Source organism: Hyla sarda, chromosome 11, assembly GCF_029499605.1.
Source record: "Hyla sarda isolate aHylSar1 chromosome 11, aHylSar1.hap1, whole genome shotgun sequence".
Taxonomy (NCBI): Eukaryota; Metazoa; Chordata; class Amphibia; order Anura; family Hylidae; genus Hyla; species Hyla sarda.
In genome coordinates, this window is record NC_079199.1 from 6,446,553 (window position 1) to 6,460,521 (window position 13,969).

Sequence of the window (13,969 nt, forward strand, 5' to 3'; positions counted from 1 at the left end):
AAGATTTTTTAATAGTAGTAATTTACAAATCTGTTTAACTTTCTGGCACCAATTGATTAAAAAACATAAATAAAAAATAAAAAGTACTCCTTTAAGAAATGTAAAGGATATTTGTAAGGAGGTATCGTTCAGAGTACCCATGTGACCCTGGTTGCCCAATGGGAGGCCCCCTAGCTAGGCCATATATAGTGTAGGGGGAGGAGTTGTCCAGTCTTAGCCAAGCTCTAACTTGAGTCTGTGTGCAGAGCTCCGTGTGAGCTGCAGTGTGGAGCAGAGACAGCCGGAGTGTGAGGTGATTCAGGGGAAGCCTAATGTAAACCTTCAAGCAAGCGACCGCGCCCTTCTGCAAATGTTCCCTGCCCAGGAGAAGTCAGAAATTCCTAATTGTGAGCATAATACCTGGTGAGTCAAGGGCCACACAGTGATAGTTCACACATTGGCAGTGTACCATTGATTCAACCCTAGTCAGTGTGGGAGGCCTCGGAGTCACATCAAGTCTACAGGGCTCCCAAGGGTCACTTTGCATCTCCTCTACTCTAATTTGCACTGTGAGGATTGTAACATCTACTTCTGCCTCAGTAAAGACAATTATCCATAACCTGCATCTCAGTATTTATTATCCCGCTCCTGGCCCAGTAGAAGCTGTCCTATCCTTGGACCATGTAGGTTAACGCTACCCTGGCATCACAAAGTGATAAATCTCACCCCCCAAGTCACGTATCATTCCACAGTCTGTAACTTCCAATAGCTGCTACATATGATGTAATGTCTGGGGTTATATCAGTACTGGAGCCTTATAAGAGGAGCTTCTGGGGTATATACACATGTTTGGTGGAAATTCTCAGATTCACGTAAATCTTCTACAAATAAAAAAAAGAGAATCTGGTAAAGAAAACTTTTGTGGGTTTCTGATATTGAAGGTGATTTTGTTGTTTGGCGCTTTCTCTCTCGCTCTTCTAATCCCGCGGCCGTCGTGTGCACAGCAGATAAAAGAAACAATCTTCCTTTGAAATGAAGCCGAGCCGTAGCCTGTAGGTAGGAGATGTTATCCTCATTGACTTCATTACTCGGGTATCTGAGGGGGATCTACACTGCAGATTATTCCTTTTCTATCAAGTCTGCAGAGCGTTTTCATTCTATCGTAATTTGGAAAAAATTCTATTGTTCTGGAATCTTCTGATTGAAGGAGAATTCCATAGTAAGTGTATACACAGGTACAATACGTAACACTGCGGGATCTATGCACTTACATTGTGTTGTGTAGAGCAATCATCCCCAACCTGTGGCAAAACTACAACTCCCAGCATGCCCGGACAGTTGTTGGCTGTCTAGGCTTGCTATAAGTTGTAGTTTTGTAACATCTGGAGGACCACAGTATGGAGACCACTACTCTACCTGGAGGACCCAGCATGTCCACACAGTGACCCCACCAGCAGAATAGTGAGTGCAGCTCTGGAGTATAATACAGGATATAACTCAGGATCAGTACAGGATATGTAATGTAATGTATGTACACAGTGATCTCACCAGCAGAATAGTGAGTACAGATCTGGAGTATAATACAGGATATAACTCAGGATCAGTACAGGATAAGTAATGTAATGTATGTACACAGTGACCTCACCAGCAGAATAGTGAGTACAGCTCTGGAGTATAATACAGGATGTAACTCAGGATCCGTAATGTAATGTATGTACACAGTGACCTCACCAGCAGAATAGTGAGTGCAGCTCTGGGGTATAATACAGGATATAACTCAGGATCAGTACAAGATCAGTACAGGATAAGTAATGTATGTACACAGTGACCTCACCAGCAGAATAGTGAGTACAGCTCTGGAGTATAATACAGGATATAACTCAGGATCCGTAATGTAATGTATGTACACAGTGACCTCACCAGCAGAATAGTGAGTGCAGCTCTGGGGTATAATACAGGATATAACTCAGGATCAGTACAAGATCAGTACAGGATAAGTAATGTATGTACACAGTGACCTCACCAGCAGAATAGTGAGTACAGCTCTGGAGTATAATACAGGATATAACTCAGGATCAGTACAGGATAAGTAATGTAATGTATGTACACAGTGACCTCACCAGCAGAATAGTGAGTACAGCTCTGGAGTATAATACAGGATATAACTCAGGATCAGTACAGGATAAGTAATGTAATGTATGTACACAGTGACCCCCACCAGCAGAATAGTGAGTACAGCTCTGGAGTATAATACAGGATATAACTCAGGATCAGTACAGGATAAGTAATGTAATGTATGTACACAGTGACCCCACCAGCAGAATAGTGAGTACAGCTCTGGAGTATAATACAGGATTATACATTAAACAGACCCAATAATTTCCCTACATCATAGATATCTAAATATAACTCGGCGCTTTTGTTAATTATCCCGGATTGATGTCGACCTCGAGCAGATAATCCGTATCTCTTCTTTACACAATTACCAATTATTATAAAGATTAAATGTAGCACAAATCTAATAATGACGGCCCCGCTAACAAGCTGCTGGGGCCAGGAGATGGCGCTAATGAGCGGGGAGGGATGATCTGCAGTATTTATAGGGTCGCTCGGTGTATTCTATTAAGGAAATGGGCCAAATGCTCCATTGTTTCCTCAGCTATTTATAGAGCAGCTTAAAACTCTTTCCACTTTATTAAATACGCTGGACGATCGTCCATCAGGCGACTAAGCAACAGGGCGCGTACAGCGTCTGAGAAACGCACAACCCGTCCGGATTGTTATTATGTTCCATTTTTGTCCCTGTCTGAATATAACTTCACTAATAACACAACCCTAGCGCCAAAACTGGAAGGAAGGTTTGTTGACCCCAAGATCCCTTGAAGCTTTTATAACAAAGACATCTGAGGGGAAAGAAAGCGGATGAAGGTTATATCCTGTATTATACTCCAGCAGCCGGGGACACCATAAGGCAGCTGCCTAAGTACGCCGGCGATGGGGGTGCAAAAAAAAATCCTTCGCCCTATCCATTACACCAGTGTTTCCAAACAAGGGTACCGCCAGCTGTTGCAAAACTACAACTCCCAGAATGGCCCGGACAGCCAAAGGTTGGGAGCTGTATATGTGCGAAGCCGAACATGTTTTTCTGGCAGATTCTGGGGTGACAAGTCCTGGATGGAAGAAGACTTCATGGGGGTCTGAGCAAGAGACAAGATGCCCCCTATAAACCACTAGATGTAACTGCACTGTAATCTGTTATACGGTCTGCAGAGCCTGTGTAGAGCTGGGGTCACTACTACATGGGCTTTGTATGGGGGGATATAACTGTGTACAGTGGTTTTTACTCAGTACCAGTATGGTGGTATTATCCAGTCACTGCGGTGGTCATGGTGTGGTGGAATTATATGTCGTGTGTGTTGTGGTGTTATTGGGGTTACTTGTTTGTGTATTCAGTACCAGTATGGTGGTATTATCCAGTCACTGCGGTGGACATGGTGTGGTGGAATTATATGTCTTGTGTGTTGTGGTGTTATTGGGGTTACTTGTTTGTGGATAATGGTCGTATTCAGTACCAGTATGGTGGTATTATCCAGTCACTATATGATGGTAATGTGAAGTCATTGTGTGGCAGTATAATTTGTCTCCTGCATAGTGATATTATCCTGTTACTTTGTGGTGGTCATGGTGCGGTACAGTTATTTGTCCCTTTTTAGTGGCGATATTGGTTCTGTTTAGTGGTTTTTATTTAAATAATAGTATGATGGTATTAGTCACTGCAGTAGTACTATGTCGCCCTGGCTGAACTTACTATTCTGCTGGTGAGGTCACCCTGTACATACATTACATTACTGATCCTGAGTTATATCCTGTATTATACTCCAGAGCTGCACTCACTATTCTCCTGGTGAGGTCACTGTGTACATACATTACATTACTTATCCTGTACTGATCCTGAGTTATATCCTGTATTATACTGCAGAGCTGTACTCACTATTCTGCTGGTGAGGTCACTGTGTACATACATTACATTACTTATCCTGTACTGATCCTGAGTTATATCCTGTATTATACCCCAGAGCTGTACTCACTATTCTGCTGGTGAGGTCACTGTGTACATACATTACATTACTTATCCTGTACTGATCCTGAGTTATATCCTGTATTATACTCCAGAGCTGTACTCACTATTCTGCTGGTGAGATCACTGTGTATATACATTACATTACTTATCCTTTACTGATTCTGAGTTATATCCTGTATTATACTCCAGAGCTGTAATCACTATTCTGCTGGTGAGGTCACTCTGTACATACATTACTGATCCTGACTTATATCCTGTAAATCTTTTATTAGAAAAATATAAATCATAACAAAACATAAACCAGCACAACTTTGCCATAACGGAAAACAACAACATGAAATAACATAAACCCAAACTTTACATTTAAATAAAAGAACAAAAATCCTGCCTAACCGGCCAGCCCAGCTTTCCTACTAGAACTAGAAATATTATAATTACACCTTTCATAGCCAAACAACACACTCATAAGAAACATAAATATAGCACTATTTCGCTTTAACTCAAAACACCCAAACTCGGGAAAAATCATACATAGAAAACACAACAAGCACTCACACTGCACACCATGTTTTTTTTTTTTTTTTTTTAAATAATAATAATAATAATAATAATAACACTATACCACACTCACACATGCACACATATATATCAATATATTAACTACATTTAACCAAGAAACAAAAAAAAAAAATAAAATAAAATAAATAAATAAATAAATAAATAAATAAATAAATTAAATTCAACTCAAAATACCCAAACTCGGGAAAATATCACAGAAAACACAATACACACATGCTTACACACATCTTTACTACATACTACATATATAAACCAAAGAAAATAAATCCACAACGGGATACTAAAGAAACATTACTACAAAAACAAAACTGGTTCGACTGCCATGTCTATCCCTACTATAAATACTATATACTTAAAAAAAAAAAAAAAAAAAAAAAAAAAAAAAAATTTCCTTTTTTTTTTTTTTCCTCCTTTTACAATAATATAACATACATTATACATACTATATACATAACTGACTATATACACTACTATGTACAATACTATACACAAACTATATACACCTATAAACAGAAAACACACCTACAAATATAAAAGAACATTCTACACTAAACTGACCCTTCACCCACACCACCCAACCTCCTGTACATGGGTCAGAGTTTTTTCCATACAGTTCATAGTCCTCAATGTCCAGTCCACTGACCCATGCCAGGGCCACCAAAAGAAAAGACCACCACCACCCACAAATATACCCTCCCAACCTAGAACTCCTCCCAACCAACTTAACCATAACCAGCTTTAACATACATAAGCAAACAATAAAACCCACTTTAGGCCCAAGTTCGGTGCCTGTAAGCCCTTCATAACCATAGCCTCTGAAAACAAAACAAAAAGCTAGGGTGCACATGCATTAGCCCACCACCAGGAAGAAGGATGGCAATCCTGATACATACAAAATGTATATTCTTTCCCTAACTGCACCCTACCTCTCACCCTACCATTATCCCTAAAAATAAACTGACCCTACTATCACCCTAACCCTGTCCCTATATCACTGTCCCTAACAAAAACAAGGGTACTCTACCCAAAAGGTCTAGTACCTAGGGCACATCAAAAGAAAACCCTCTCCATAGGAGAGAAGCCCTACTGGTACCAAGACTGCCATACTCCAAAGACCTGATCTTCCCGAGGTCACCGGTGATATTCCTACAGACCTCCACCTCGGAGAGGACTTTGCGCTGTGTGGACACTAAACACCGTGCATTCCACGTGTAGTATCTAACCACTAAGCTGACTAAAAACAAAGTGCCCCGATCTCGGCCACCCAGGTTCCTGAATGCCCCATAAGCCCACTCTGGATAGGTAAGGCCGGCAAGTTGACTCCAGCCGATGGAAGCACCCACCCGGTTGTAGACCCTTATATTAAAGGGACAATGAAGCAGGAAATGGTCCATGCTTTCCAGCATGTCCCCGCACTCTTCTCGGGGACATCCCCGGTCATCAGATCTCCTACACTTCAAATTGTCCCTCACATATAGCTTCCCCTGAAAGCAGCGCCAGGCCAAGTCCCAAAACTTCTGGGGGATCCTTTTCATATTTAAGAGATACAACCCCACCCTCAGATCCCGACCTGGGCAGTCCCTGAGCGCCAGAGGCTTCTGGAAGTGGGTCAACAGAACCCGTTTGTCAAGGAACTGCCTTGACTGGGTCCTGATCTCCCACACTCCCAGACCCCACCGACGTATCGCCTTCAGAGTCGGGGTAGCGTAAGCCGGAAGATGCCCATGGGGCGTACGGAGGTCCTTCACTTGCCCTCCTGTCTCCCATTCCTGGAAGAAAGGCCAAAACCATTCCCTGCAGGAGAGTACCCACGGAGGAGCCCTCTCTGACCAGAGGTTTGAGATGTTGGCTTTCAAGAAGGTGTTTGTTAAGAACACCACAGGGTTTACCATAGATAAACCCCCTAGTCTCCTCGTGCGGTACGTAACCTCTCTCTTGACTAGGTTCATCCTGTTCCCCCATAACAGTTGGAAAAACAGGCTGTAGACCCTAGTGTAGTAGGCATCTGGCAAGATACATACACTGCCCAGATAGATAAACAAGGGGAGCAGGTACGATTTGATCAGGTGTACCCTTTCCCTGAGGGTCATAGACCAACCCTTCCACTGATCCACCCTATGAGTGGCATCCTGTAGCTTACTGTCCCAGTTTTTGGTGGGATAATCATCCTGGCCGAATGTGATGCCCAGAATTTTTGCTGAGTCTTGGGGCCCTGGGAGGGTGTCCGGGAGATCAAAAGTGGGATCTCCCCCTCCCAGCCAGAGACTTTCACACTTATCCCGGTTGATCTTAGACCCGGATGCCTCCGAGTAGCGTTCCACCTCCGACATCACCACATCGACCTCCTCTCTCGAGGACACGAAGATGGTGACATCATCAGCGTACGCCACCACTCTCTGGGCAACATCCAGATCCGCCAGACTCATCCCGACTCCCACCAACGGCCCACAATCTACCCTCCGGACGAAGGGATCAATTGCGAACACGTATAAAAGCGGGCTCAAAGGACAACCCTGACGGACTCCAGACCCCACCTCAAAAGAGCGGCCAGACCACCCGTTCACCAGTGGGAAACTCTCTGCCCCTGCATATAAGGTCTTAAGCCAATTAATAAAAGCACACGGTAAGCCATATCTCAGGAGGACGGACCAGAGGTACTCGTGGTTCACCCGATCAAATGCTTTGGCCTGATCCAGGGACAGCAAGTACCCCTTCCAGAGACCTGCACTACTCCGCTCCACTGCCTCCCGGACACCGAGAACAGCACTTAAGGTGCTTCGGCCTGGAACAGAGCAGTGCTGGGCCCCCGAAAGGAGCCGGGGAGCAAACTTCACCAGCCGATTAAACAGTATCTTGGCCAGAAGCTTCCTGTCCGTATTGAGAAGAGCTATGGGCCTCCAATTCTCAATATGGCTGGGATCTTTACCCTTTGAGAGAAGAATCAGGGCTGACCTCCTCATTGACTTCGTCAGAGTGCCCGAGGAGAGACACTCATTGAATACCTCAGTCAAGAGGGGAGCTAAAGACTCCTTAAAGGTCTTGTACCACTCGGATGTTAAGCCATCCGGACCTGGTGACTTCTTGGGGGCAAGCCCCTCAATCGCCAGTCTCACTTCCTCTTCCCTGATTTCTTCTGCCAAAACATCAAGAGAGGGGTCTACCCCTGGCTCAGGAATGGTTTCAGCCAGGAAAGCCGACATCCCGTCTCGATCTAGATCCTTCCTTCCCAAGAGATGCGAGTAGAAGGATCTGACGACCTCCAAGATCCCTGATCTGGACCGATTCAGAGATCCTGTACTATCAATCAGTCCTGAAATGACTTTACTACTCACTGACATCTTACAGTTTCTGTAAGGGTCGGGCGAGCGGTACTTCCCGAAATCCCTCTCAAAAACCAAAGATGCGTGCCTATCGTACTGACACCTCATCAGCAAGGACTTCACTCTGGAGATATCCTCCCGGCTACCTCCAGTCGAGACGAGAAGCTCGAGTTTCCTCCTCAGTCCCTGATACAGGCGATACCTATTCAGGGACCTGAGGCTCGAGAGCTGGCGGAAGAACCCCGCAACCCGCTTCTTGAACATCTCCCACCACTCTGACTTACTACTACATAGGCCCAGTAAAGGTACCTGACTCTGAAGAAAATCCTCAAAGGACTGTCTTATCTCCGCTTCCTCCAGGAGGGACGAATTCAGCTTCCAATAACCTTTACCCATCCGAGGGGTCTCTGAAACATTCAAGGAAAACAAAATCATACAGTGATCGGAGAACTCCACCTCAACCACGGACACTGCAGAAGAGACAGCTTCCTCCTTCAAATAAAACCTGTCTATTCTAGACCTGCAGCTACCTCGATGATAGGTGAAACCCGCGTGGCCTGAGGGGCTCCGGATGTGGGCATCCTCTAGGCGAGCTTCCCTAACTATACTATTGAGGGCTATGCTATCATAAGCCAACCGATCATTGGAGCCTCTCCTATCTTGGGATCTCGTGACAGTATTGAAATCCCCTCCAAAGATCACCTGTCGGCTTGTAAAAAGAAAGGGCTTAATCCTCATAAAGAGATCTTTTCGTCCCCACTTGGTTTGTGGGGCGTAGATGTTAATAAGCCGGAGCTCTTGCCCCTTCATGAGGACATCTAAGATCAGGCACCTCCCCATTTCTAACTCAATAACCCGTCTGCATTCAACAGGAGCGGTAAAAAGGACCGCCACCCCACTATACGGCTCAGCCGCAAGAGACCAGTGGGAGGGGCCACGCCTCCACTCTCTCCTGGCTTTTACCAGAGAGGCTAGATCTGACAACCTGGTCTCCTGCAGATACAAAATATCGGCTTCAACACGGCCGAGAAAATCAAAGGCTGCGAATCTAGCCGTATCAGACTTTATACTGGCACAGTTAATAGATGCCAGCGTCAATGGGGTGAGTGCCGCCATCATGGGTGATTGAGATAGATGGCCCTAACCCCCTCATTTTTGTTTCTTCTTTACCCCCTCATCCCCAGATGAGGAGGCTTCCTTCTCTTTGGACCGTTTTTTAGACTCTGACTGGTCCATTTTAGAATCCCCATCTCCGCCTGGCTCCGATTTGGCCCCATCCCCTGAGGAAATTGCCCCATCAGGACAGGGCCCAGTTCCCCCTGGAGGCTCCCCCACTTCAGGCACCCCATCCCTGACCCCCCCCCTCCAAGGAGGGGGAGGAGATGTCTTCAAGGACAGAGAACCGGTTAGACAGATCAATCAGAGGGGGGGCAGGTAAGCTTCCGCTTGGGACCTGGTCTGCAGCACGGGGACTAGAGGGCTCCGACCTCTTCTTTCTCCCTTTACTGCCCTTCTTTTTTGGCCGCTCTTCACCCTCCTCATCCACACTTTCACAGTGGGAGGAATCGGAAAGATTGGCCTTGCTGCCCTCTTCTTTACAGATTCTCCCCATTTCCTCATCCAGCACATTCTCCCCCAGGGTCTCAGCAGTTTCAGGACTAACCTCTGGAGCAGGGCCAGAAGCTACCCCTGCCACATGGGAACTCTCCAGTTCCCTGCTCCTTCTCCGATTAGCCTCCCGCCTCAGCTTGGCGGGACTTTTCCTCTTCACTGACCCTGTTGCACCTTCACCCGCACTCGTGCCCTCCCCAGCTGAGGCAACATTACTGCTCTCCCCAGCCAAGGTGACCGTCGCACGGGCAAAGGCGCTAGGACAACGGCTGAAAGGGTGTCCTAAGACACCACACAGATGACACCTGATCTGCCTACAGGATGCGGCAAGATGACCTACCCCACCGCACAGTGCACAGACCTGCACGGTACAGGCTGCGCTAAAGTGGGTGGGGCTGCCGCACCTGTGACAGACCTTGGGCTGCCCCTGGTAGAAAACTTGGATTCTGTCTCTCCCAAGGAAAGCAGCTGATGGGATGTGGGCAACAGTGCTCCCTGAACGCTTCAGTTTGACGGAAAACGTCCAGGCCCCAGACCAGATCCCATGTTCGTCATAGTTTTTTTTTGGCATGTCCGTCACATCCCCATATCGGCTGAGCCAGGTCATGATGTCATAGCAAGATAGTGACTCGTTACGTGTCAAAACGGTCACTTTCTTGGCCAGATTCTGACGGGATATCGCCTTTACGGTGAAATCCCGCCAGCCGGGCTCGCTTTTCACCACCTCATAATTCGACCAGAAAAGTTCCAAACCCTCTGGCCGAACAAAGCTAATGTCAAACTCTTAAGTACCATAGGGGTGGATCAGGGCAAAGATGTCACTTGCCCTGAATTCCATCCGGAGGAGGAGCTCAACCACCTTACCCCGAGGCGGACACGCATCTTCGCCCCTCCACACTAAACGGACCACATTCCTACGGCCACTTTCCTGCCCGGATGTCGGGAGGGACCAGACCACCTCCCCATTTTGTTCTCGGAAGGCGCCTAAGCCATGTCTTTCTATCCAAAAAGACAGGTCAACCTCACCCCTCCCCTCTACATGGATTGACCTGTCTCCTCTACGTAGAGCCTCCAGGAGGCGCTGTTGCAAGTGACCCCCAGAGCCAGACGGAGATGGGGATCCCCCTGATCCCCCGGCAGTGACGCTGGCATAGCTTCTGGGAGAAGCAGTCACTACCGGGGGGGCAGTCGAACCAGGAACTGACCCAGAGGCCAAACCTGGACCCTTACTCTTAACAGAATCATCAGCCATAACACCTCTCTCTGCCATTCCACTACCACTCCTTACCTGTATTTCACTAGCACCCCTCTCTTGCACTCCTCTTGCACCCCTCTCTTGCACTCCTCTTGTACCCCTCTCTTGCACACTACTTGCACCCCTATCTTGCACTCCGCTTGCACCCCCCTCATCCACACTGCTACTACAACTCCTCCCATGCACACCACCATAACTCACATTCTGCACATTACCATTTTTATTCACATTTTTCCTTTCACTTTCATTCTTGCGTTCACTCTCCCTTGGTGTGTTACAGACTGGGCTGGCTGGGTCTTTTGCTTCATGTTTAAGGGTTGCCGGTTTCAGGATTTGTGCTGCATAGTTCTTTCTTCCTGTGTCTTGGGGTGCAGACACAGGCTCCGCCTCTGACATGGGTGGCCACGCCCCCTCGCAAAAAGACTGTCCCTCCGGACTAACTCCCGCTACAGCTGATGTGCAGGGAACCTCCCCCTTTATAGTGGAGTGCCCCCTGGCGCCAGAACCAGTACCAACCACGCCATCTAGGGGACCGCCCCCTGAACCAACAAGGTCCGGCACCCGGACACTCCCCCCCCTCACAGGAGAGTGCCCTGCAGTGCCAGGACCTGTACCGCCCACTTTAACCAGGGGACCGCCCCCCGAACGGGTGAATCTGCCGCCATTTTCCGGTGCCTGGACACCCTCCCCCCTCACAGGAGGGTGCCCTTTTTTTTCTATAGCACCCGCGGCGATTTTGGGTGCACTACTGTATCCCCCATGCTGGCCCCGCTCCACTACAGAAACGGGGTCTGGCAGATTGGGGGACCCAGCACCCTGAACCGACTTTTCAGCCGACCCAGACTGCTGGAAGGGAGAAAAGACAAACTTAACTCCTTGTGTCTTCTTCCTCTTCTTGCCCTTTCCTTTCTTCTTCTTTCCCTTCTCCTCTGGGCCCAAATCATCCCCAAAGGAAAAGTTTTCCAGACGGGTGGGGGACTCCTGCATAACAATTGCCCGCAGGAGACCCCCATCTGCCAAGCCGCTGCCAACACTGCAGTCACTGCCGTCATCATCATCATCATCATCATCACTGGAGGGAGGTAAGGCCACCTGAGCCGGGTTTACATAGTCCTCACTGAGGGTAAGTGGGGGGTCTGGGGTAACAGTGGTGGTGGTACACACAGGTCCAGTATCCATATCCCCCTCACTCACATCCCCCTCCTCACCTCCCTCCATCTCCTCCTCCTCACTCTGGCAGTCATCTTGGTTACTCACTTGTCCTGAGACCTTCATGCCGGAGAAACGATCCTTGTTCACAAGTTTCTCGCTGAGTATCCCACCTCCCTCCACAATGTCTGATCTCAGCCTCACAATCTCATCCACCTGTTTCTTCAAAGCTCTCACCTTGGTGGAAAATGCTGCCCTCTTGGTCTTTGCTGCATTGTTTGCTTGGTAACTTGCGAACTTCAGCTCCTCTCTGAGGCCTCTTAGTTGTTTGCCGAGCTGTTCATACTGAGCCATCTTGGCCTGGATTCTGGACCCAAAGCTGGCCAGGGATTCTCTGGGCCCCTTTACCCCCCATTGCTGGGGTTCTGAGGAAACAGATGCAGATGCCTTTCCACTCCGCTGCCTGGATGAGCTTCTGCTGGAAGCTTTGCAGCTCCCAGCTGAGGTCGGGGGAGGGGGCCCCACATGGCTGTGGACCCTGGTGGATCTCCTCACCCCATCCTGACTACTGGCTGTTGCATTTTCCTTTGCACACCCCGCCAGCCGAGAACGGGGGGTGCAAGATGAAGCCCCAGCTTCCCGGGGCTCCATAGCAGGAAAACCTACCCAGGTGTCTGCCACACACCTGGGGAGGGGTGGAAGAAAATCACTGCTTCTCTGGGAAACTCTGGAGCTCAGCAGAACACACCCTCTCTCCAGAGCTGTACTCACTATTCTGCTGGTGAGGTCACTGTGTACATACATTACATTACTTATCCTGTACTGATCCTGAGTTATATCCTGTATTATACTCCAGAGCTGTACTCACTATTCTGCTGGTGAGATCACTGTGTATATACATTACATTACTTATCCTTTACTGATCCTGAGTTATATCCTGTATTATACTCCAGAGCTGTAATCACTATTCTGCTGGTGAGGTCACTGTGTACATACATTACTGATCCTGACTTATATCCTGCTCAATGCTTTATGTGAATACACTACAAGAACAGAAAATTGAATGAATGTATAAGAAGAATGCAGCAGGTTTCCTGTTGGAGACTCTTGTGAGATGCAGAATGTTCTTTCATCCAGGAACATCTTGTATCCTGATCCTTCTATACAATGGCTCTGTCCCTCCCTGTTAGGTGTGAATAATGATCGTCAGACGCATTTCGGGATATTTCATAAATTGCTCTTCGCCTTTGCAGGATGAACATTTATTTGGAGACATTTGTTACAGTAATCTGCACCGCAGCCCTGACAGAGACACGAAGCGCCGAGACCTCCGGTGAAAGCCGATAACCCCACAGCTGCCAGGAGACACGAAAGGACGGAGATTCATTAACAACAACTCCGACTCTTCATTCGTCAGAGTTATTATTTCCAGTCAGAATTGGCTGATCTTATAATCTAGTCTAGAACGTCTATAGTAGTGTTTCCCAACCAGTATGCCTCCAGCTGTTGCAAAACTAAAACTTCCAGCATGCCCGGACAGCCAACGGCTGTCCGGGCATGCTGGGAGTTGTAGTTTTGCAACAGCTGGAGGCACCCTGGTTAGTCAGGGCATGCTGGGAGCTGTAGTTATGCAACAGCTGGAGGCACACAGGTTAGACTGGGCATGCTGGGAGTTGTAGTTATGCAACAGCTGGAGGCCCACTGGGCATGCTGGGAGTTGTAGGTATGCAACAGCTGGAGGCACCCTGGTTAGTCCAAGCATGCTTGGAGTCTTAGTTATACAACATATGGAAGTCCACAGTTTGGAGACCAAGGTCAGTGTTTTCAAACTAGGGTGCCTCCAGCTGTTGCAAAACTACAACTTCTAGCATGCTCTGGCATGCTGGGAGTTGTAGTTTTTCTACAGCTGGAGGCACCCTGCTTGGAAAACACTGGTCTATAGAGGAGTCATTTACAGCTCTTGGACCCAAATGCAAAGTCTACACCAGGGGCCTC

At 47.6% G+C, this 13,969-nt stretch overlaps 1 protein-coding gene across 5 annotated transcripts in view; it reads right to left on the bottom strand.

The window, feature by feature from the left end:
- Positions 1-13,969, bottom strand: part of PRIMA1 (proline rich membrane anchor 1) — a 59,771-nt gene that overhangs the window by 26,560 nt on the left and 19,242 nt on the right. The gene's annotated exons all lie outside the window — the stretch shown is intronic.